The sequence below is a fragment of the Lethenteron reissneri genome, chromosome 29 (assembly GCF_015708825.2).
Source record: "Lethenteron reissneri isolate LAM-NWPU_2019-01 chromosome 29, ASM1570882v1, whole genome shotgun sequence".
NCBI lineage: Eukaryota > Metazoa > Chordata > Hyperoartia > Petromyzontiformes > Petromyzontidae > Lethenteron > Lethenteron reissneri.
Genome location: NC_083807.1, coordinates 13,114,709 through 13,140,473, shown reverse-complemented (window position 1 = coordinate 13,140,473; position 25,765 = coordinate 13,114,709). Strand labels below are relative to the sequence as shown.

Genomic DNA, 25,765 nt, shown 5'->3' with positions numbered 1-25,765 from the left:
ACAAGAATTAAGAGGCGATGGGAAAAAATACAAATCATACGAAGGAAAGACAACAACATGTTTATGAAATACAACAAATTTAATGAGGACAAGAAAACAGCATGCTACAACGTTCACAACGTCATTTAGCTCAAGAACCACATGCTCATTATGTTTTAAGTGTTGAGGAGGGTTATCACTTCAATTCCAACCAAAACGTAATCATAATTCCTACATGCTGACACATCATATTCTGAGGCAAAAAAATTACTTGAACAATGCCACATGCCAATCGATGTTGCACAACAGTGGAATACCTGGCGCGATCACACGTACATATCTGACATACAGTCGCGCACACTGAAGCAAATACGGGCATGCACACGAACACGTTTGCACGTAGGATGGAAAATTATGGACGGGCAAATACGTTGCACATGGAAACGTGTTATGCTGATATCAGTAATTCTGGACTTAAGTGAGTGTGCTAGGTGTAAATATGGAGCAACGTCCAATGGAGGGAAATTTTTAATAAAATAAATGAAAGCAAGAATGAAGATAACTCCCAAAACATAAATCAAGCAATGAATAAATGGAGCAATGAATTGATGAAATAATGAATAAATATCATTGCTGATTTTGCAACAAGGTAGAACAAATATTACCTTTGCCACGCGGTGTTTTTTTTTCTAAATCAACCTAAGCGGAAGTAGAGGACATATCTTTCTTGATAGCAACGGTTGGGTGGAAAGCATTTGAGTCAAAACGGAATTATCAGCTCCAATTTATTGGCTATACAATGGCCAGGTTTTCTTTTTATCAAGAAATAGCACGGCAAAATTTTACTAAATATTAAATTGAACAAAAAAGAGCAAGGATCAGCTGAGAAAGATCCATCTGAGAGAAGCCTTTCCTGAAGGCCTTGAGGGGCCACTTTGAAGAGCTACTTTCTGCTGTGCGAGTACTTGGGTTTTTTCGAAGTCTCCTCAATCTCCTTTCCCTGCTTGCAGACACTTACGGTGAAGTCGACGGTGTCCTGGCCATACTTGTTCTTCACTACGATGCCATACTTCCCTGTGTCGGCCATTGTGATGTTCTGGATGATGAGGTTCGCGAAACGCCCCTCTTCGAAATTGATGATGTAGTGCTCGCTCTTGGAGATGACTTTGTCGTTTTTCAGCCACGTGGCCTCTGGCACCGGCTCCCCCGCCACGGAACAGGTCAGGTTCAACGTCTGCACCAAACGGCAAGAGGCAGTTTCCAAGATGGCAACGCTTGCAGTGGTGGGGGATGGGCGCAGGTGAAGCAGTTTTAATTTTGACTCAAAGCTTTGGTGACTGCAGGAATTCATATTCTTTGGGTCTTTCGGTAAAGTCATGACGATAGGTTCAAAGAAAATAACAAAAACTACGACGTTTCGATCGCAACACAAGCGGTCGTCATCAAGAAACGAATGACGACCGCTTGTGTTGCGATCGAAACGTCGTAGTTTTTTTTGTTATTTTATCTAAACCTATCTATGTGACTTTACCGAAAGACCCAAAGAATATAAGTTTTAATTTGAGAAGTGGGGCACGGAAGGTAGGTATGCGTGTTGGGCTTCTGTCGTGCAATAAGTAGCCGACCGTGTTAATCAGAGGTGCAGGGGAAGGACAAAAAAGCGAAACACAAAAAGATCTAAAGAAATTAATTTTCATTCTCGATTTGAAAGTGCATAGCTCCCATGGCTTCCAAAGATTGGAAAGGAACAGTGTTCCAGGTGGCAGCAGAAGTGCATCTGAAAGCGCGCGATGTGGCGACCCTGTTTGTTCGATGGCTAGCCAGAAGCTGCTGCTGCTGCTGCTGCTGCAAGGATGACTAGAGTTCACACGATGGCTTATGCTCCTTGGTTTATCCGCGTCAAATCCCACCAACCCACCCACAGCTGCGCAGATATCCCAACGCCTGTGTCATTCCCTCCAAGCCACCTACAGCTTCGCAGATATCCTAACGCCTGCCTAAGCACAAATCCTTGACTTATTTACCCTGCAGTTAATCTTGATGATTTAGCTTTATCCTCATCCTTTTTCCTTATCCCTTGGCCAAAACCCTGGCTCGAGTGTCAACTTTAACTGCAGCTATAGTCCTAGCCCAAACAAATTCACATTTAGGCATTAGAAGCACGTGTAAGGTTGTGCTTTGTGTGGTTCAGCACCTCACAGCAAATAAATAATATTTGAGTTTGCGGCCTTGTTAAAAAAATGGAAGTAGTTTCATAAAGTTTAATAATTCTACGTATTCATTTTTACAGGATATTTGAAATATTCAAACATCCAAACTGTATTTTTTTTTACTAAAGAAAACAATGCAACAAGAAGGACAAAAACAGATTTCAGAGGTTCCATTCCAATTTAAAGTTCAAACAGCAGCTGCTTTGGTGAATATCCATCCTTACCTTTCCTTCCATGATGCTGACAACGTCAGGCAACCCTCCTACGATCCTGGCATGGTCTGCAAGAACAGCATCGGGCATGGGTTACAAATACGAGGCTTTTGCTTACTTCTTTTGTTGAAGATTGCTCATAATTAACACACCCACGCTTCTGAGGCAGATATCACGACAAGGCAATAATCTATTGCAATTGAAATAACAGCGTAAAGACAAACCTTCACACTTGCAGACGAGCCAACACACACGCATGCAAGTGTATCATGACAACTGATATGTCACTTAAATAATCCCTCCCTTGATAGCAGCAACGTCTGTCTGCGGGACACGCACGCGCACTGACGCGACTTTTCATTTTCGCGGATGCACTTATCCTCTCCGAGAGCCTCAAAGATTATGACATACAGCAGCGAGATATCAGCACAAACACGATCACCGACTCTTGTGTCACACGACATCTCTTGACAGCGGGGATCACATCATGTCACAATATAGTGCTAAAGCCAGGCTCAGCTGCCTATATTGTCAACGTGCTCAAAGAATGGCACGAATGCCTTTGCCGTGAGTGGCTTGGATGAGGGTAAAGGATTGCCAGGCTGCAAATCATTCTGAGAGAACAATGCGCGCAATGTTGTGACACAAAGACAAAGATCCCCCCGTGTAGCCCTAACAGACTGTTGGGGAAAGTGCTGTTTGCGAGCACCTATGAAGGCCGGCACATGAGGGGTGGGTGGCCAGCACCACGCCCGGCCGCCTTTGTCTCCCCAATAGCGATGTTTACACATCGCACCAGCTACTCATTGGAGGTTGAGTCGAGCTAGGGGAGGCCCCCGGAACGGTTCAGATAATCGTCACCGATGTTGGCCGTGAGCGGGAACCAAACTCGGGTCGATGGGTTCGTAGCGCAGTGTAGCGCTAACCGCTGCACCACCGCTCCCCACACACACAGGCACTGTTGGTTAAGGGCATTCGTAAACACTGCACCCTCGCCTCACTGTACTCACTTTTATCTGCATTGGCAGCAAGCCTGTCCAAAAATAAATAACATTCGCAGTCAAATTTGAAATATAGACACAAACTGGTAAACGCGACATAAAGAATGCGTGCACAGCCTGATGTGTCGGCCCACTGCTGGACGACAGCCTGGCCCACGCCTGGCGGGCCGTGATGTGTATTCGACCATACTTCACGTTTGTCAGTGTGGGTTTTGGTGTACAGAACAAGGCGGGTAGGTGGGGGTGGGGGGGGAGTTAAGAAAAACGATAGACTTTTGCTGCCCTGCACCTCAACTGCGCACAACGCCTGTTACACTGCGTGTGGTGTTCGCCCATCCGAGTGCTCTCCAGGGTCAACCCTGCTTAGTTTCCCAAATCTGACGGGATAGGGCTCATCCCAGGCGATCTGGTCATCGGGAGAAACCCACGAGCGCCACGCTTCACGCTGCTCCCCCTCGTAGAGTCAGAATGCACGCGCAGCGACGGTGCTCACGGAAGGGCGAGTGAGAATTGCGGCCGCTGTTTGTGGGTTTGACCCCCAGCGTGAGAGTGTTTGTAGCACGCCGACTCACTCGAGCTTCTGGTACTCTTCCAGCAAGCTAGCGAAGGCTGCGAACGAAAGGAAATGAAATTCACGCAATTTAGAGCGGACAAACCAAAAAAAGATGGCGGTTAAAGAAAATGCATTCAGGCGTTCTTATTTCAAAACAATCCTGCAAGCTATAACTTAAAAAAGAGTGGGCGCTCCCTTACGCTGTACGTAGGAGTCTATCTGAAGATAAAACAGCCAGACAGCCACACAGGCAAAAACAGATAAGACACTGGTGTTCCCGTAAAGCGCAAAAGGGGCAAACAGAACTATAAAATACACATCTAGGAAGCGCGCAAAGACGACAAGAGAACTCGTCGAGACCAACATTCTATTTCTCATGTTGCAGACGGCTACCCCGCCAGCATCCCGGACGCGCGGCAAGTTACCTTTCCCGGAGAGGTCGATGGAGAGTTTGACCGTCTCGGTGCTGCCTGTGGCCTCCAGCCGGTACGTGCCCTTGTCCTTGTCGACGGGAGCTTTAATCTTCAGCCACAGCTCCGTGTCCGAGCTGCCGAACTCCAGCCGCTCCGACTTGGTGAGTTTGCTCTCCCTGCTCCGCCGTCACGCCAGCGGGGACCAGTCACCCGCTGTGCATTAGGTTGGACTGCGCAAGAGCCACTTGTGCACTCGTCGTGGCGCGCAATTAATGTTCGCTTGAAGCAAAGGGTGTAGGATCCGTGGGTGTTCTCGAAATCGGTCGACAAGTCAAGCGCGCACTATCTTACGAGGCAGATTCGTTAGAAACGTTGTAAAATCTGGACTGCAATGTGCGAAATGCGGGTTTTTGTGATGCTGTCAACGATCACTTACGCGTGGAACCAGACGCTCTTCACCTCGGGAAGGCAGTGCTTGATGGTGGAATGAATGCGGACTCCCTCCTCTGTGGCCTGAGCTTTCAGTGCTGCGGCCGACTTGACTGCAAGGGATGCAGAGGGCAGTGGGAACAACGATGACAAGGGCGGCATGGGTGGGCAGAGCACGGCAAGGCAGAGTGCGCACATATCTACACGCGTTGCCAATCACTGTCCCTACATCCCAGAAGAATGTTCAGTTTGTAATAAATGAGTTAGGGGTGGTGGAATCAATTCCAGGTCTGATTTTTTTTTATATTCCATAAAATGTGTTTCATTCCACATCCTCCCTCGCATCGTACATTGCGACATCCTGACGTTCTGGACGGCATTGCCAGGGGCATCAACGATATCAGACGCACCGCACTCATCAGAGCAGGCGGGGTGGGTGGCCAGGTCATTGCCGTTCTGGGCTCAGGTATTTAAGACTGTTCTAAGGTTTATGAATGGACCTCATGAGCGTATAGCTCTGATTCTCCAGCGCTGAGATTGGGCTCAATATATATTACTAGCATTTTGCCCGTCCAAGGACGGGTGTATTACAGTAAATCTGAAACTTGCAAGCATCAATGTGTGTACAATTTGTAAGGGCGCGGTGTCCATTTGGAGGACGTCACCTTATGATGATTATTAATTAGGGGGGCTGTTCGATGTGGGGTTACGTCACCTGCTCATGATTATTAATGAGGGGGGCTGGTCGACGTGGAGTGACGTCACGAGCTTTAAGGACAGACATTCCTGGGTGATTATAGCAGGTATGTTATACAGCATGGGGGTATCTCAGTAGTTCTGTGATATCTGCTTCTGTGGGACAGTCCCTAACACGAGTGTTGGCACTGATCTGCAGTGAAAAAGCAATTGCAGGGCTCTGTAGTACAAACGTAACCTCAATACGAGATGCCGATTTGAGTACAACAGGATGTAAACTGGTAAAATTGCGAGAGAGACAACATTATTCATGCCATAGGTGCATTCTAGTTATTTATGTGAATCGGCACACACGTACTCAGTCAGAATCAGAGTTTGTATTTATCCTGGAGGAACGCGATGAGCTATAAAGTTATTTTCCACAGATGTCCAGTAGGGGAGGGTAAGAACGTTACAACAACACACAGTACAAACACGTGATCGTAGTGTAAAGTACAAGAAATGTAAACAAATCAACCACGCACACACAAATACAACTTAACCATCCCCATCCTACCAGGCAAAGCCCACTGAGGTATTAACTTATTTTTCAGAAGCAACCTGGCCACAAATGATAGCTCAACAAAGTGGCCCGTCATTTGGACATTTATAGCGCCAAAATAATTGAAATAATCTCAATGCCTGTTTTTAAATGTGGCGCGACAAAACCAGAGGACCCGGAGGAAAAAAAATCCACGCCGTGGAGACAATGTACCCGAGCAGTGCAGAATGGATGACTCGCCGATTGCGGGTGTTTAGTGATTCATTCAGAACAAAAAAGTGAGATGGGAAGCTAGAAACGGCAAGGCAGAGCCCACACCAACTCACCAATCATTTTGCAGACTTCCTTAATCACTTCATCAAAAGCTGCCAAAACAAGACCACAACAACAGAACACATTTTGCTGACAATCCCGTCATCATCTGTAAATAATATCCATGACTTTCAATATCAATGACTCACAGTTTCGTGAGGTGGTTGAATGATTAACAATCATCACCTCTTATACATATATAACATTTGAACATATTCTCTGCAGTATATATCGGTGTCTAAACATAGATTACATTATTAATTGCACACGTGGGTTACAAATCAGAGTGTTGTTGACAAACGCGGTGTCGCACCGTGACAACGTGGATGATTGTAGGGTGGTATCGCTCCATGATTGTACCCAGAGCTGGGCAGTATTTAAAATACATTTTACTGTTTTATATCTTCTTCGTCATCACTATCAATAATGCATTAATACGCATAGTATTGACAGTGCATTGCAAGTAGGTCAAAAGGTTAGAAACTAAAGGTGGTGAAAATTGTCCAAAGTAACATTTTACGTCTTATATCCCATGTACATTTGCAAGGGCATTTTGTAATTCAAATAGTTTTTTTTTATTACAGTATTTTGTAGTTCTGCATTTTCCAAATACAATTAAAAACGCAGCACATTTCTTCACGTGACAACTACTCCAATTATCAAGGAATTCAGCGTGTGCAGGATAAACACAGACAGGTGACACGTGTATATGGGTGTCTCTGTGCCTACATGTGTCTTTGTCTAATCTTATCTAAATGAGATTCATATAGCGCCTTTACAAAGGCAGCAATTATACAATAGTACATAGCGCGACAATAATTTTAAATAAACAATTGGATTATTGTACGTGTTGTAATGTTGAAGCAGCTAAAACAAGATGGATCGATAAAGAGGGATTGGGATAGGCCTGGTCGTAGTTGGGGGGCGACAGAAAGCTGGGGGGGAGTTGCGGGGGGGGGGGTGAAAGGTGATCAGCCAACGCTGCATTGGGATGACAAAGGGGGGCAGTGGGGGCAGTGGGGGGCAGTGGGGGGCAGCGGGGGGCTGGAGCCAGGAGGGAGAAGGGTGCCACGGCTACGGAGGCCCCTGCGCCGACGACGACGACGTCTGCGACATTCGCACAGCGCAGCAGCGGACTGTTTGTGTGTCTGTGTTTGCATCTCTTGGTATCTTTAATCTCAAACGCGTGTGTGGATATTTCGGATATACAGGGCGCTTCAAATGGTTTTGTAACACTTCTGAGAATGTGCGACAACACCACGAGAAATGTTGTGCTGCCTTCGGGCTCTGGAGACCACCTGGAGGAGATTGCAGGCACGCGTTGACAACGATGGCGACCAAGTGGGAGAGACTATTTGACTTTTTGCAGCTATTAACGTGACATTTGTTATCATGTAACAGTGTATTGTCCGTTCTTTTCCCATCAAAAACGATAGTCCCATATAAGCGTTAACATTTTTTGAAGCACCCTGGACGGTATTTCCAGACACTTATAAATGCATTTTTTTAACTTATATTTTACAATATGTTGGTGGAGTGGTGGCACAGCGGTTCGTGCACCAGAGCGTTTGGACCTGGCAAGAACAGAGTTCAATTCCCGGCCACGGCGAACATAAGCGGCGAGTGATGTCCCAAACAGTCCAGGGCCTCCTCCCTTCATCAACCCGCACTGACCAGCACGGCGAAGTATGGTCAAACAAACCTCGCGACTGGCATGGAAGGGCCTTCATCCACCCGAGGATTGAAACAGAGGGCTGTAAATTCTGACAATCGTTGTACTTTATGTTTAGCTACCAATGAACGGCTCCTGTGACTTGTCAGCCATACGAGGCACCGCACTACAATAACCGCGTTAGTGCACGAAGTGCAAATTAATTATTCTGCCATTTATTTTCGTGTTTATGCACGAAACAATATACATTACTCAGCCTATATTGGGTCTGAAAACGGTGTTTTAGGGGTGTTTTGGGGAACGTTCGACCGATTAAATGTCATCATTATCAATTTTGCATCGTATTTAGGCGTTCCAAATACACGTCACAACGGTTGCCCTTTCCCTTGCTCTGGTGGCCAATGAGGGCGGGATGGTGGCGTGCGCCGAGCGAGCGAGCGAGCCGCGGGGAGCTTCACTCACTCTTGCCGGTGAACTGCAGGACGCTGGAGTCGGCCCCTCGCTCGTCCTTCAGCTGGAGCTTGTACACCCCCGCGTCGCGCTTGGTGATCTGCAAACGGGCCGCCGCCAAGCGTCACTCGTCATCGTTCCACCCTCACCCCGGCGGGCGCAACGTCGTTCGTTTGCCATTAATCACGTTCGCGAACTTCACACGCGCGTGCGGTGTGTGTGTGTGCGGTGTGTGTGTGTGCGGTGTGTGTGTGGCGTGTGTGTGTGTGCGGTTTGTGTGTGCGGTGTCTGTGGTGTGTGTGTGCGGTGTGTGTGTGTGTGTGCGGTTTGTGTGTGGCGTGTGTGTGTGTGTGTGCGTGCGGTGTGTGTGCGTGCGGTGTGTGTGTATGTGTGCGTGTGCGGTGTGTGTGTGTATGTGTGCGTGTGTGTGTGTGCGGTGTGTGTGTGTGCGGTGTGTGTGTGTGCGGTGTGTGTGTATGTGTGTGTGCGTGTGCGGTGTGTGTGTGTGCGGTGTGTGTGTGTGTGTGCGGCGTGTGTGTGTGGTATGTGTGCGATGTGTGTGGTGTGTGTGTGTGTGGTGTGTGTGTGGCGTGTGTGTGCGTGCGGTGTGTGTGTGTGCGGCGTGTGTGTGTGCGTGCGGTGTGTGTGCGTGCAGTGTGTGTGCGTGCGGTGTGTGTGTGTGCGGTGTGTGTGTGTGCGGTGTGTGTGTGTGCGGTGTGTGTGTATGTGTGTGTGCGTGTGCGGTGTGTGTGTGTGCGGCGTGTGTGTGTGTGTGCGGCGTGTGTGTGCGGTATGTGTGCGATGTGTGTGGTGTGTGTGTGTGTGGTGTGTGTGTGGCGTGTGTGTGCGTGCGGTGTGTGTGTGTGCGGCGTGTGTGTGTGCGTGCGGTGTGTGTGCGTGCAGTGTGTGTGCGTGCGGTGTGTGTGCGTGCGGCGTGTGTGTGTGCGGCGTGTGTGTGTGCGTGCGGTGTGTGTGCGTGCGGTGTGTGTGTGTGCGGCGTGTGTGTGTGCGTGCGGTGTGTGTGCGTGCGGTGTGTGTGCGTGCGGTGTGTGTGCGTGCGGTGTGTGTGTGTGCGTGCGGTGTGTGTGCGTGCGGTGTGTGTGCGTGCGGTGTGTGTGCGTGTGAAATTATCTGCAATCAATGGTGGTCCCCCCGTCGAGTGACGGCGATGTTTGCTTTTCCTTCGACCGCACGGCTCGCTGCCGAACTTTTTTTCTTCCCATTCGCCCGCGTGCTTTATCACCTTTCGTTTAATTAAGCGGGGCCATGGGAGGACGAAAAAAACCCCTGCTCGTTGGAACTTAGTTCGCACTCCTGCCCCAGCAGACGAGGGCTTTCCGTCGAAGCCACCCCCAGGTGACCTCAGTTCACCGAAATGTGGCTCCATCTCCTCTGTTTCCACTATCACCTGGAACTGCCTTCCTGCAGCTGTCCATGCCGTCGACTCCATTAAGCAAAACAAAGTTACGTTTCATACTTTACCCAGGATACCCACGTTTCCACTTGCTTCGTGCAGCATCTTGAGATGAAAGTTTTTTTTCTTCATGAAATCCAAATACTATTTTATATTGATCACGTGCTCCCAGCAGAGTCCACCAATCAGTGGCCTGGCCTACAGGATGCGCACCGACACGCCTGGCCACTGCCGTACGCACCGACTTTTCAAAAGCCCTCAGACTTCGTGTCCGCTGCTCGCACAAACCTTGGCGATGTGCAGAGAGATGATTCCATCCTTAAAGTCGTGCTTCTCATCCACCATGATCTGCTTGCCGTCCTTGAACCACACGGCACTGGTCTGCTTCTTGATGTTCGACACCTGTGTGAAGGACAAGAGCGGCGTCATTGTCTCCCTCGGAACGCACCGAGCCACACGGATGTCCCCGTGCCAAAGATCGCGCGTGCACAAGCGACTTGCTGCTCGCGAGTGTGGTCGAGCATTTGATCGATTACGGTATTTTGTTTCACAATGACGCACGGTCGTGTTTGTCAATCCGCTGCTGGATGAAGGCTTCTTCCCACCCCACACCGTGCCTGTCGCGTCAGTTCGTTTGACTCAACCACGCTGGGCAGTGCGGGTTGGTGGTGGGAGGGTGGGGAGGCCCAGGACCGGTTCCGATATCACTCGCCATCTATGTTAGCCTCGACTAAGAATCGAACTCAGGTTGCCAGGTTCATAGCGCAGTGCGCTAACCATGCCTCCACCACTCCACCCACTTAATGTGTTGATTGGATTAAAGGAGGTCTGGTTACAAACCATGTGCCCAATCATTTAGCGCCAGCATATTTCTGTGACCTGTTAGATATACAGAGGCTGTCAACAACTCTCCACTTATACGATGCCTGAAGTTTGTGGATCCAAGGCACGGAGATGTTTGCCAGCATTGCACCAAGACTTTGGATCGCACTGCCTGTGAACATCAAATTGTCTACGAGTGTTGACATCTGTAATACAAATCCCAAGACTCGTTTTTTCACAACGAGTTTTCTTTCAAGAAACAGTCTTACTTTACTGCAGGAGGCTTTTGTTTTTTTTGTGTCGTCGCTTAATGTTGTCTGTTTGTTGTTTGCATCATTGTGTTGTTTATCGTCATTCGATAATGCACACCTAGATTTTGGCTAAAATATTGGGAGTGAATTACAAGAAAACATTTTCGTCATTATTATTGTCTAATGTATTTTTATTTAGGCTTGCACCGCATGCTGTTTGGCACGATGTCCGACGTTTCACTCCACGTGCTGTGAGCTTCTTTAGGAATTAGATCTCCCAGCACTTGGAGTGAAATATGGGACCTCATAGCCAACAGAATCAGAATATTTATTAATACTGGAGGAATCTGACGGGCTATAAAGCTCTTTTTTATTTAAAAAAAATAAGACACGGTAGAACCCGAACGCATATTGGGCAGTTATACAGCACAACTGCAACAACAACAAAACCGACGCAGTGGTAGGATTTGTCTTGACTCTCTGGTGGGGAGCGCAACATTGCACCTTGCAGATGAGACGCACGTTACAGTCCTCCATGACCTCCCAGTGAACCTGCTCCACCACGTAAGGCCCTGGATGAGAATCAGAATATGGATTTATACTGGAGGAATCCGATGAAAACAATCATGCTCTTTTTCACAGACGGTCCAGCAGATACACGGACGGGCAAGGGAGCTGAATTATTTGTAATAATAATAATTATGCCTTTTATTTCCCCAGGGAAGCCTCACTGAGGCTCAACACTCTTTTGCAGATGAGTCCTGCATTTTGGACAATTTGACCAATTCTGTAAATGGATGTCTGGCTCAACGTGGAAAGAAACCGGGGAGAAAAAAAACAATTATAAAAAAACGATGGAATAACACTCAAAGCTCTGCAACGATAGATTCAAAAAATCCATTGCCAAACTACAATCTCGTGGCCACCTCGAAGCCCAAGCCTACAGCACTTGCTATTCCCAGGCAGTCTCCCATCCACGTGCTGTATTAACCAGGCTCAACGCTGTTTAGCTTTGGAGATCCGATAAGATCGCGCACATTCAGGGTTATTTTATCACAGATCTTTTTTTTGGCCAGTTGCATTAAACGATGTCAGCTATTTTCCGCGTGTTCTTTTACCTTAACCTTGTAACGTTTTATTTAAAATAAACCCAACCGAAACATTCTACTTAAATTGTGTTATGCAAAAAAGTCACTGCTATCACATGACATAAATACAATGTTGATGGTTGTGGATCAACTTAACAATAAATGTGATGACTGCAACATCACAAGCATTGCTAAAATTGAAACGTCTTCAATACCACCCGAAGACTCAATGAAGCTAGGCGTGACGGCAATTTGACAAAAAACATATTTTTGTTTAAACAGTTTTAATTTTTAAAAAACTTAACACATTCACCAATAGCGCTGCCTTTAAGGCCTTTAAGGCAGTGTTACTGACAAATGTGTTGAGTTTTAGTTTGTTGTTATTTGCGCTTGGGCGCCACTGCCAACGCAGCAGCAGCATCACCAAGCAATGTCTTTCAATTGTTCGAATTGTTCACAAATGGTACCGTTCTGATGTCCTTATTCCCAATAACATTTTCCAAGTATTTCTCAAACTCCAGTTCTTTGCTGACCTTTGTGATTACCAGTGACGGATGCATGCAGTGTGCAGTGACTTTAATTTGCATACTAACGGAGAATATTGGTAAAGTATGGGAAGGCCGCACCGTGGAGGTTCACGAGGCCTGGGGGGTTTCAGCATCACTACTTATATATGACATGTAGTAGTTGCAATAACACGTGGTATCAGAGCAACATTCGTTTAACAGGCCTGACCCTGGTGATGAGACCCAGAAGTTTGGAAGCGAGTCCAGAGTTTGTTAGCTTAAACATGCGCAGCTGTTTAATATTGGTCTGGAGACCAGACCGATCTGCTTATTAATGCTTTTATACACAACATCATTGTTGAGTGCGCATTGTTAACTAGGTGTCGAGCATTGCAATGAATGCAAGCAGAATGCTCAAACGGCACACATTCACCTTGCTTTCTCTTCCAGTCTTTCTTTGCCTTCTCCGACTGCTCCAGAAGCTTTTTGAAATCTGCAGGGACACAGCACAACAATGGCACGTCCATTGCCTTACCACGTGGAAGCACTTCCAGAAAGTGTCCATAGTAAAAGGTCCATACAGAGACGACGGCTCATCTTAACAATTATGTTAAAAGTTGTCATGAATGCTGCTGTTTTGATGATGATTATGATATCATTTTAAACTCTTGATAATTAAGTTGAGACGCTGATACTTTTGATGATGATGACAATGACATCAAGATTTATTTACAGGAGGGACACAGGTAAGTGCTGAGAGGATGTGCTGAATGTATGTATGTTGAACTTCTTTCACACTGTACATAGCCAACTGTGTGAATCGGAGGTGTGCGGGAAGGACAACAAACTAAACACGAAAGACAGTTCTAAAGAAATTAGTTTTCAATCTAGATTGAAAGTGCATAACTCCAGTGGCTTCCTAATATCAGAAAGTTGACCGTTGCCCTCCTAACCCTGACACCGATGGATGGATTGTTACATGTACATTTCTAGCAACACCAATACAGCCAGCTATTGGTAATCCCTGCATCATGGAGCACACTGAGAACCCGGCAGCCGGGATTGACCGCGCCGCTCCCAACGCTGACGAGCTCACCGTCGCCCAGCAGCGGCAAGATGCTCGCATTCTCTTTGCCGTCGTCCTCCTTGAAGACGACGCTGTAGGAGCCCTCATCCTCGGCAGTGATGGTCTCCACGAGGACCTCCACCAGCCCCGTGGCCTTGTCCACCTTGATGTCATACTTCTGCTCGGCCAGTGAAACATCCGGAGAGGACATTTTTTAACATTTTTTAAAAACTATTTTTATTTTACGAGGTAAGGCCCGCTGAGCTACGTAGCTCTTTCCCAGAAGCGACCTGGCCACAAATGATAGCTCAACGAAGTGACTTATCATGTGATAATGTAGAGCAGCCAAATACTCTAAACGAATGATTCTAAAGGGTAAAACCTATTCTTATATTTTGATACTGGCAAGAGAGGTCCCGTGATGGGACGGAGTGTGTGGAGTCACCTCATTCTTCTCAATCTCCTTGTCGTTGAAGATACACTTGACGTCGGCGGACTCGGACAGGTCTTCCAACTGAGCCGAGAACCGCACGGTCCCGTTGTCCTGAACCTCCACGGCAAGAGGGGACTTCACCGAGGCCGCTGCACCCACCGGGAGACGAAACGAGAACAGAGATTCTCAACCCGAGAGAATCTTAGGGTAAGTGCTATTGGTGAGCACCTCCCTCCACTCTAGGTCAGAGAGGTTGTTAGGCGGAGGCCCAGGGGCCTCCACCAGTGGGAGGGCCTCCAGAGATGAAAAGAAAAGTTATTTCATTTGTGAATGCCGAATTTTATTTGTTGTTAGCCTTCTAAAAATATTTTTTTTCTTTAACTTTGTTTTCCTTTTGAAAATATCACTGGGGGCCTCACAGTACCTGTAGCCCAGGGGCCGACAACATCTTCATCCGGCCCTGGCTACCGCTGCATGATAAGGGTGCATAACCACATCATCAGCTCAGGGGGGTGTGGCAATCGGTCAGGTGGGACCCCAATATTTGATTTGTCTCGCATGATCGCACCTCGGCTGTTAAATATCGTGACTCGTGCCTAATCACATCGTTACGCTCACGGTCTGGAACATTTAACGCTGTAGGGGCACTCCGTATTTGCAAAATGCAGCCACTGACCGGCGTGGTGAAGTATAGTCAAGCCACTGCAGCTCCGTAGTATGGTGGTTGTCAAGGGGGCCCCAACTCATAGTTATGGCCACCAGGGGGACTAAGGTCGCCCCCCCCCCCCGCATGCTCGTTACGCTACTGCGAAGACTGAACACGATCTCTTCTTTTTATTTTTTACAGCCCCTTTCTCAATCTACCGCCGGATGAATGCCTCCCCATGCCGTGATCGGTCACGTGGTTTAGCTTGACTATACTTCACCACGCCGAACAGCGTGGGTTGGTGAAGGGGAGGGCAGAGGACTGGTTCAGAAATCACCCGTCACTGATGCTTGCCGTGGCTCGGGAACTGAATTCAGGTGGTCGGGTTCGCAGCACAGAGCACAAACCGTTGCGGTACCACTCTCCGCCTCAATCTCTCTCGTGTTGCTTCTAAAATAGAGGGGCATTTTGTGGGCTGTAAACTCGCCGTGAAGAAAAGTATCATTACTCACGTTTGCCCTTCTTACTCTTCTGCTCCTTAGGCTTGCTGGTCTCTGGAAGTACTGGTCATGAAAATAAACACAAATAACTGAATTGGGAAGAGGTAAGTATGTATGTTGAGCTTCTTTTGCACCGTACGTAGCCAACCGTGCTAATCGGAGGAGCGAAATTGTAAAAAAGTGGACTTGAACACTTTTCAAATGATAAATGCAAAATGTGAGACCCTTTCTGGCAGCACAATCTCTCCATGCGACACCTCCTTGCAGGTGAATAATAACGTCGAAAAACACCCATAAAATAGCCAAGTCACCCAGTCACGTGAGACATGAATCACATTGCCGCACCTTCGATTAGCACGGTTGGCTACGTGCAGTATGAAAGAAGTTCAACGTACGTACATAGACACTCGTAAGCAGCAGCATGCGGTTTGGGAACTCAGAAGAGGTGATGAAACAACACGTCTAATAATACACAGGCCTTTGTTAATCCACTGCTGGATGAAGAGCTCCTCATGCTGGGTCCCCAATGGCGGTTGATTGACCAGAGGAGGGACCGGTGGTTAAGATATAATTCGCCACCGACATTAGCTCTAGGTGGGAGTCGAGCTTATGCGACTGAGTCTGCAGTAGCGCGGTGCGATAAGCACGTCACCCACCATTGCGCGAAAGCAAAAAAATGTAAGCCAGATGACATTTCGAGTGGTGTGAAAACGCAGGCTGGGCAAGCCACAGATGTCGGTGTGCAGCGATCGTGAGCCAATGTGAGCTAGACCTGCCAAGCCACGAGCCACCACGGGCCCATACTCTTCCGACATCTTCCCTCGGCCTCCAGCGTTCTCCGCAAACACTCGGAAGAGGTACGGTTGTCCGTCCTTGAGGCCTCCCACCTGCACACAGAATCACACACAGGCGCCCATGTAGAATCATAGTCAGAATATTTATTTACACTGCAGTAGGAATCCGATGAGCTGTTAAGCTCGTTATCACAGATGTCCAGTACGGGGCGGGTCAGAGCGTTAAAATACAAAAACACGATAGGAGTGAAAAGTATAAGAAATGTAAACAAACCACGTAAAAATAATTACAAATAAACTAAACTTTTTTTTATTTGCAGGTAAAGCCCACCGAGCTATTAGTTGCTTTTTCAAAAGCCTCCTGGGCAAGTGCCGTTCATCGGCGAATATCACACAACTTTTTCCCGATGACGACCGCTTGTGTTGCGATCGAAACGTCGCGGTTTTTTTCTATCTACGTCACTTTACCGAAAGAACCAAAGACTATATCACAACCTGCATGGCACACGAAGGGGGGTGGTGTCACCAGCACCACACCCAGCTACCTTTGTGCTGATGTTCACACGTTACACCAGGTACTCATTTACTGCCGAGTATACCTAGGGCAGGCCAAGGAATGGGTCAGATAATCACCACTGATGTAAGCAGAAGCTGGGAATCAAGCTCGGTCCACCGGGTTACTCATGCAGTGTGCTCTCCACGATTAAAAAATACACACGCAAACACTAATTAACAAAGATAAAGATTCCCCGTATATCCTTAACAGACTGTTGGGGCAAGTGCTGTTAGCGAGCACCTATGAAGTCCGGCACGGTATACTCGGTCATGGATGGTCAGCACCACTCCCGACCGCCTTTGTCTTCCCAGTGGCGATGTTTACACACCGCACCAGGTACTTATTTGCATCTGAGTCGACCTAGGGGAGGTCCAGGACCGGTTCAGAAATCCCTCGTTGGTGTTGGGTGTGAGCGGGAATCGAACTCGCGTCACCCGGTTCACCGCTACTCCCCCGCTCGACAGGTAAACACACACGTCCACAGCAACACACACGCGCGCAGGTCCACGTGTTCTCGCCCTCCGCCCGTTTAAATTGCTCAAGAGCCCTCCTCCCGCGTGGCCTCGCCTTGACGCGCGTGCCGGCGGAGGGCTTCTCGTCCCAACGTCTCCAGCTGACGGCGTCGGCCTCCGTGAGCTCCACGTGGTAGAGGGACACGGCCGAGGTCCCCGCGTACAGCGGAGGTTTCCACGACACCACCATCGCGCCGTCCTTGATGTCCGAGAAGACCAGGCCAAATGGGGGACCTGCAGCACCCCGGGGGGCACGGCCGCCAGCGGCGTCACTTTAGTTTAGCACGAAGGTCGAAGGCTTTCGCGACCAATGTTATCCATAAGAAAGGTTTTTTTTGGGGGGGGGGTGGGTGGGGGGGGGGGGTTAGATCGTGTAAATATAAATGTGTCGTTAAACCCGCCATTGCCCGGCGCAGCCAGTGAGTTAGGTTTGTTACGTAAACAAAACGTGCCAATTAATTAGTACTTCGGCACACTGGTCTGTTGTAAATATCGTGGGTTTTCTCTACGACACAAAGGTGTGCTGAACTAGTAACTAATTGTTTACATTTTGTGTACGTGACAAACCTTACTAATTGGCTGTGTCGGGTGGTAGCGGGTTTACCGACATTTATATTCGCGCGATCTCACCCAAAAAAAGGCGTATTATGGAGTGTTACTATAGTCAGCAGTCTTCTCACTTTCGTCGACGTCGAGCTGATGCAACATGTGGAATATTTATGGCCCTTTTTGGCCACGATCAAAAAAAAGTCCCATAAATATAGCTGCGGGGGGTGCCCTTACCGGGCTCGGGGAAGGTCCACTTCTCGCACGGGAAGGTCTGGCTGGGCTCCGACGGGCAGCCCAACCCCCCCGGGTTCTCCGCACTCACGCGGAACTGGTAGTTGCTGTGCTCCGCCAGGCCCTGAACCTGCACGCGGCGGGGACACGCGAGCAGTGTGGTGTCAGCGAGCTCGGGGTCGGCGCCGCCACGCACGTTCCGCCTTTGCGCCGTAACAGTTTCACTGTTTGACCGCTACGGAGAGGATTTATTGCTCCTGTGTGCAGCCCTTTGTCAATCCACTGCTGGATGAGGGCCTCCCAACGGGCGCGCGGGGGTCACGGGAGTTACTCGATCATCGTGCTTCACCGTGCCGGTCGGTGCGGGTTGGTGAAGGTGGGGATAGGGTTACCCCCTATTCCACTATAAATCAAACCCGGGCATATTTCTCAGTCGGCCTAGGTCAGGGGTCAGCAACATGTGGCTCTGGAGCCAGATGCAGCTCTTTAACGACTGCTTCGCGACGTTATTTATGAAGGAGCACCGTCTCCTAGTCACATGCATTGCAGCTCTTGAAATATCGACTGTTTTTTTCTTTCACCGAAGTCTAATAAAATTACTCTTCTTGTTATTTTGGTTTCCCAACCCCTGGCGTAAGTCTGTCGAAGCTGTGCAGTGCGACTGTAACAAGGCTCAGATCTCGGCACAAATCACTTCCTGGCGCCCGCAGACAGACGCCAGCACCAGGGCTGTCCGGGTCAACCTGGAGAGGTGGCAACCCATGGTGGGCAGCGGGGCCTACATTAGCCCCCCTCTGGTCTTGGCACCTGGCAGGCCCACAGTGATGGCATCACCTTGGCTCCCTCGATTTAAGTCCGAAACCGGAGGACTTCTTCACCATTCTGGCAAATCACCTGATGAAGCTGCCTGTTGTAATCACCAGCGAAACGTCACAGTACTTGAATTGTAAATGTTGTGGGTTGTACTCTCCAACACAGCGGTATGCTGAAGTAGTTACTAATTGGCACGTTTTGTTTCCGTGACAAACCTGACGAATCGGCTGTGTCGGGTGGTGGCAGGTTTAACGACACATTTATATTTACGTGATCTAAACCAATTTTTTTTATGGAAAGAAGTACAATACAGCAATGGATTTTGCTGCATTGTACTGCTGCCCACCATGCAATCCTTTCGATTTTTTTAATATTTATGTTATCTAGGATTTAATATAGCGAGGGTCGAATTCGAACCGTGTATGATCGACATCGCACTCGCTGAAGGTGAATGCCTTCAGGGAAGTCGTGTACTGTATACACAACTGCGCACAATTATGAGTCACTTATAACTGCTTTGCCGTTACTTATTGCCAATTGTGGACTCAGACTATTGTCCTATCATCTCATAGAGTCCCTGGCACGTAATAATATGCTACACATTGGCAGTGGGGGTCGCAAAATGCCGATTTATTACAAATAAACCCCAATGATCCAATCAAAACTAGGGATTTCGATCGGATCATTGGGGTGGTATGTGCTACCCCCCCCCCCCACTGGCCCCGCCAGTGCCACGACCCCCGGTATGCCAGGCGAGGTAGTCAACATGCCGCCACCACGGCGCCTGGCGACGTGTAGACCGCAAAGGAAGAGGAAGATGAGGAGGAGGAAGATGAGGAGGAGGAGGCGTGCGCTTGCCTCGTACACCGTGTCGTCGACCCGTCTCGCCTCGGCATCGTGCCAATCGCCCGGGGAATCACTCCCTGCCTCGGGCACGGCGCGCGCCTCCACGCGGTAGCCCGTGGCGAGCGGCGCCTTGCCCGGGGCGGGAGGCTGCCAGTGCAGCACCATGCCGACGCCGGAGCAGTTGAGCAGCGAGATCTTGCTCGGCGGCGGAGCGGTGGCTGGAGGATCAAGGGGTGGCCGTGCGGGTTATAACGAGCCTCGGGAGAACGACGACACGAGGGAGCCGAGTGAGGGCTGCTCGCGACACGCACGTAAATATTATTATTATGGATAATATTGGTGGCGAACGCCTACACATTCATGGGCAATCTTGATCTAAGCCAGTGTTTGAAATTCCACCATTCCACATAGCTATGATTGTATGTATGTTGAACTGCTTTCACACCATACCGCGCCAACTGTGCTAATCGAAGGTGCGGGGGAAGGACAATAAACTAAACACAAGTCAGTTGTACAGCTGCAGGCTGGCATGTGATTCTGTGAGGCAGGACGGTTCTCAGCTGCACAATAGAAGCTTGGGGAGGCCTTCATCTAGCAGTGGATTGACAGAGGACTATGAATTAATTATCAAATATAATTGTACGTGGTTTTCTTTGTAATTTGATCCTTATGGCGGTACCCCGGGGTACCAAATAATACAAATGTCCGAGGCAATTAAATATTTTATTTCTGGGACACTATTTTTCTCCAGGTGTGTACTTCACTCCGCGACTGGGGTACCAATCAATCCCAAATCGGTGCCACTCCGCAATGTCGAGACGCAGCGAGGACGATTGCGCCGAAACCCTGAACGCTCGCGGTACGCACCGTAGTGGTGGTGCATCGTGTACAGCTCGTCGAGATGAGTCGATCACCGCATCGCCGACCATCAACAAACTAAAAATGACTGCATCACGGACATTATGCGAGAGCCGGGGTACAGTGGTACCCTGGGGTTCGGCCATAAGGTTCATTTCTTCTAATACAGGTATTCTAAGGTAATATTAAGGTCGTCTTTACAAGTCACACAAAGTCTGTCATTTCTCACACGTCTTAGAATGCGATGGCACAAAGATAATAGGTTAATTGCTCGAGTGCCTTTGGAAGAGGTGAAGGCATCAGGGTGGGACCATGGATCCATAGAGAGACACAATCATTGTCCTCTGTCCCATCTGAACGTTAATGGCCTCAAAACATCGGCCGAAAAGAACATGGATAAAAATTCACGGTGGTGTCCTCCCGTCCACATCTTTGCATGTGTGTGTGTTGTGCGCTTGTGCGCGCATCACAAAAATACCGCTATTGCTTTTAAAATTATATCGTGATGAATGTGGCTGACACTATATATATGTACTCTATTGATCATTTCCAGCTTTGTAATGGTAAGCATACAGGACATGCAATATCGCCATGTAATTTAGCTCCATGTCATGCATAGCTGTCTCTGATGCGTATTTCGAGTTGTCCGGAATGATTTCGGACAATTTGCCCGACGTGCCGGCAGCGTCTTCAGGACACCACGCGTGTGTGTGTGTGTGTTGACCTTCTTTCGCACCGCGCGTAGCCATCTGTGCCAATCGGAGGTGCAACAAGTGGCAACAAACAGCAAGTTGCCACGGCCCGGAGAACACCGCAGAGGGCTCTGAAGCGCGGTGAGAAAAGCCGTCGTGGCAAAGTCATGTCGTTTACGGGCGCACCTCCCTCCATATTCCGATCCCTCGTCACACCTGCATTGGATGGGCTCCGTGCTTGACACCGCCAGATCTTTATTATTCTCCCGAGTCAGAAACCGTGCACTGTTTGACAACGAAGCATTGGAAAAGCGACGCGATGGAATGCAAGCAGCCGAAGCTTTTTTTGTCAGCGGAGGACGGCGCTGCCACTTACGGTGCGGGGAGCCGGCGCGGACACTCGCAGCCGCAGGTTGACCAACGCTCTTCCCGGCGGCAGGAGCAGATTTAGCGGCCTCATGCAAACTCACTCGTGAAGCCGGCTCAGGGGTCGGCGGCTGATGCCCACTCGTGGGCAAGTCTTGGCAACACAATTATATATTTGGATCTCAGTTACGTCACTTGCCACAAACACACACGGTGATAAAAGCAACAACAAAAAGCATATGAAATGCGTTTCACAAATCGTAACTATGAATATGAGGAGTTACACATTGAGAGCTTACGGTGCAGTTGGTAAGCATTATGCACACAATGACGACCGGAGCTCAATTATGGGCCGAGGTTTTCATCGGCGGTGGATGATTCCTGAAATGGCCCTGGGTCCATTCTATACCGATCTGCACTGACCAGCGTGGTTAGGTATAGTGAAACCATCCCCGCATTAAATCAACAAACACCATTATTGTTCACGTCACCACATTCTCTCCGAGCCTAATGAAACTGGCAGCTTTTACCGCATCACTCTTATCACGTTAAAAACACATTGAACACATTTGCAATACGATGGGAGGGGGGGGGGCAGGGATTTTACTGCAACCGATCGCCACCATTTAGTAACAACAAATACGCATCAAGTAAAACGACCCTGTAATCAACCATTTAATTTCTGCATAATTTTTATCTTCTTTATTTAAGCGTGCTCCAGTTTTCATCGGTCAATATTGACATGATTAATATTTTAACGGTCAATATTGACATTGTTAATACTTCATCATTGTTATTGGTGGCAAAGAGCGAAGCATTTTAGTTCACCTTCTCCGTCGACTGACCGACCGCGCACGAGCGGCTAGAGGCAGCGGGAGTCGGGGGTAGAGAGGGGGGGGTCACCGTCGGGGGTAGGGAGGGGGGGTAGGGAGGGGGGGGGTCACCGTCGGGGGTAGGGAGGGGGGGGTCACCGTGCTCTCGTGTTTCACCACAGGGGTCCGGCCACCCGTGCCGTGAGCGATGGGGACAGTGAGGGGTTCCGATGGTGCCGGTGTGAGTGGTGAGTGAATCTGTGTGCGCCCCCCCCCCCTCCACCCTAACTCTCACAAGTATATTCCGTTCTGCCGAGAACTAAATGTCCTCCACCTTCGCAAACCGACATTCACGAACATCTGTGCCGTCTTTGGGTTGTCTCTTCACCAAAAAGTTATTTTGCGTGTGACCTCATTTCCGTCCATTTGCAACTAAAACCGTAACTTTATGGACACTTTCCAAATGTGTTTGTTTCGTTTCAGTATTTTATACTCACCGATGAAGCAATTTTTTTGCCTTTCTAAGGGAGAATTTATCTCGACCCAAACTCAACGTAACCCGAGCTGTAATGCAAAAAAAAACAATTTCGCTGATTGGAACAAAAATATTCGTTGCTCTGGAGGTTCAAATCAGTAGCGGTTGGGTAGTTCTCTAGTGGGAACAAATATTGTTCCCTCTAATTATATATGTTTAGGATAATATGGTTTTCCCTTTTCTGGCTATAAAACAGGTGTTAAGATGTTAAAGCATCAAATTGAAACCTTTGCAAGGAATCATGTCTGCATTAACCACATATACTTGTGGTGAACATGCAAACTAAAAAACATGCTCTGACAGAATGTGCATTGTCTTTGAAACTGATTGGTCCACACCAGAGACGGCTTTCTTTAGAGCCAAGTCTCAAACGGCGTTAGACCAGAGGACGCCAAAAGGCGACCAGCACAAAGACAATGCCACCATCAAGACATTGAGAGCTCGGGGCGAGCAGCTACAACATGGGACCTCCTCCTTTGGCAGTATTTGTTGAGACCAGGAAAGGTGTGACCTTAGGCAGTACATTATTTCTCCTGTGCTTTTACGAGTATATTTGTCATTTCTCGGAATTGACATTTCGCGTTGAATTTACAAAGTGCTGTATAGACTGCGTGCACGAGTTTAGCGAACAACAGTAATTAGGTGCGAGTGTACCGATTTGTTTGTTCAACACCCTACACTTTGTGTGACAACTAAAAAAGACACCGGGTTAATTTTTTGTTGATGTGAAACTAAAAGGTGCCCGGGTGGCAAAAAGAAGCAGTGAACAACAGGAAGAGTAGCGAGGACTTTCCTTCAGAAAAAAAAGTTTCAACCCACAGACATTACCTCACGATAGATTAGAATTGCACATTTTGTGAACAAGAAACCACATACAAAACAAATGCCACCACCAAAAGTCAACCAACAAGTAAACCGTCAGGAAACATTATCATCTCGGGATCTTCAAAGTCAAAAGTTAAATGTTTTAAGCAAAAAAAAAATTACGTTTGTGTAACCTCAAAGTGCAATCTTTAGCCCACATGTGCGACAAGAGGAGCCAGCTTGAGTTTTCCAGAAGGCTCGTACCATCTGTGTCCAATACAGTTATTGTTAGCTGAATGCAAAGTTATTCATCATTCAATTACCGTTCCTGGACACATTGTGCCATCATCCAGGACACTGCGGGAGCTCAGCTGACTTCCTCTCGGCCCCGCAAACCCGGTGGGGTCTGTTGACTGGTGACTTTACACTACGCACAGTCCTGGTATGTAAACATGTACAAATAATAGTGGTTTTCAATATTGTGTTTTTATGAAATTAATATTTTTTAGTCTTCTGCCCAATAATATGTCTTTGGTACAAACTGCCTCCATCATGTGCAATATTGAGCTTTCTCATCACTAAGAGGAATATTGAAGTGTTGTTGAAGACGCGTGGACAACGGGGTAAGGCACACGTATTTATTTATACAAAGGGCTTACAGTACTAGAGGGATGTATCGGCCCCCTCACCCGTACAACTGGGAATTCACCCCTAGCTAGCCTTCCTAGCTGAGTCCTCCGCTAACGGGCTAGGGGAGGCTGTCTGGCCCGACACTGGTTAGTCGGGCTACGGTACCCGGAATCCCAGAGGTCTGACTCTGGTTCCGGGACCACGCCACTGGCTCCAGCCTGCACTGCCCTTACAAGGGCGGCGTCCCAGGGGGAGTCCAGGGCCTATCTGGCTGGTCTTCTCTCTTCTCTTAACTACTCTAAGACTGAGCCCCGAGCTCTCTGGCTCAACCCTTTTTATACCCCGTTAGAGGATCGAAACCCCCCTCACGCCGTCCAGTACGGACGTCGTTGCGGGCACCACCCCGTGTGCTCACGGAGACCCCGCCCACTGTGTCTGTTTTCCATTAGCCCCTATGTAAACAGCCCTACACAAACAGACCCTCTGTAACAGCCCTACATCACCCCCCCCTGTACAGCTCGCAGCCGTCCCGGCTGCAACAACTTTCAATAAAGGTTATTCAACCCCTGGATCCCCGCGTGTGCCTTAAAAAAAACGTTTTGAACGCTAACTTGAAGGAACCAACAGTAACAACAACAACAACGACAATGACAACAACAAAACCCTCAACCCTGAAAGGGAACAATCCGACACACCCCCCCCCCGAATAAATACGGATACCGTAAGAACGAGCTATATACAATATGTAGCGAAGCCACAATGCACACCAATGGGCAGGGGACACCCCCCCCCCCACACAACACACAATGAACACAACATATATATACAAATCTTGCGGTTCCTCAACAGTCTGCGCATTTTTTTTTTTTTGCGCGTGTCCTTGCGGTATCACAACAGTTTGCGCATTTTTGCGCGTGTCCTTGCGGCGGGCCCCTCACACGGGGGAACCCCGGTTGGCGGACCGTCAGGTGGCAATCGTCCGTCCGGGAGCGGGGTCTCCTCTGATGCCTCGTGACTGTTGGTATCCCCAGAAGGGGTGGTCGGGCGTGAGCCCGTCAGTCTCGATGCACCTGGAGGTGGCACGGCCGGCAAGGCATTAGGTGAGCGCGGTGGGGACGGACCTAGTGAGTCGGTCGACCCCCCACACGTCTGGCCACGCATGTGTGAAGTGGGTTTGTGTGCCGCGACGAAAGGTTTCAACCGAGAGGGGTGCACGAACCATCGCCGCTTCCCCCAACGAATGCGCACGCACTGTGGTCGCAGGACCTCGACCACTTCCACAGGCCCCCGCCACGGTCGCGCCAGCTTTGGGGAGGTAGCCAGGGGTACTTGGGGACAGTGCAACCATGCCCTGTCCCCCGGTTTCCACTGTATGACATGCGCTCGACCCAACCTGAGGCGCTCGTTCGCCTTTTGACGGAGGTCCGAGTTTAACCTCGCAGCATCCCGTGCCTCTGTTAACTTAGCCAAATTAAATTTGACGTGGTCAGCCAATTTTGTTTTACCTTGCTGGTCGGGGATCTGCAGCTGGGCGCGAACAGGCGGGTCGGGTTCGCGACCGTACATAAGGTAA

At 48.8% G+C, this 25,765-nt stretch overlaps 1 pseudogene; it reads right to left on the bottom strand.

The window, feature by feature from the left end:
- Positions 1-45: 45 nt before the first annotated feature.
- Positions 46-25,765, bottom strand: part of LOC133349271 (M-protein, striated muscle-like) — a 65,825-nt pseudogene continuing 40,105 nt past the window's right edge.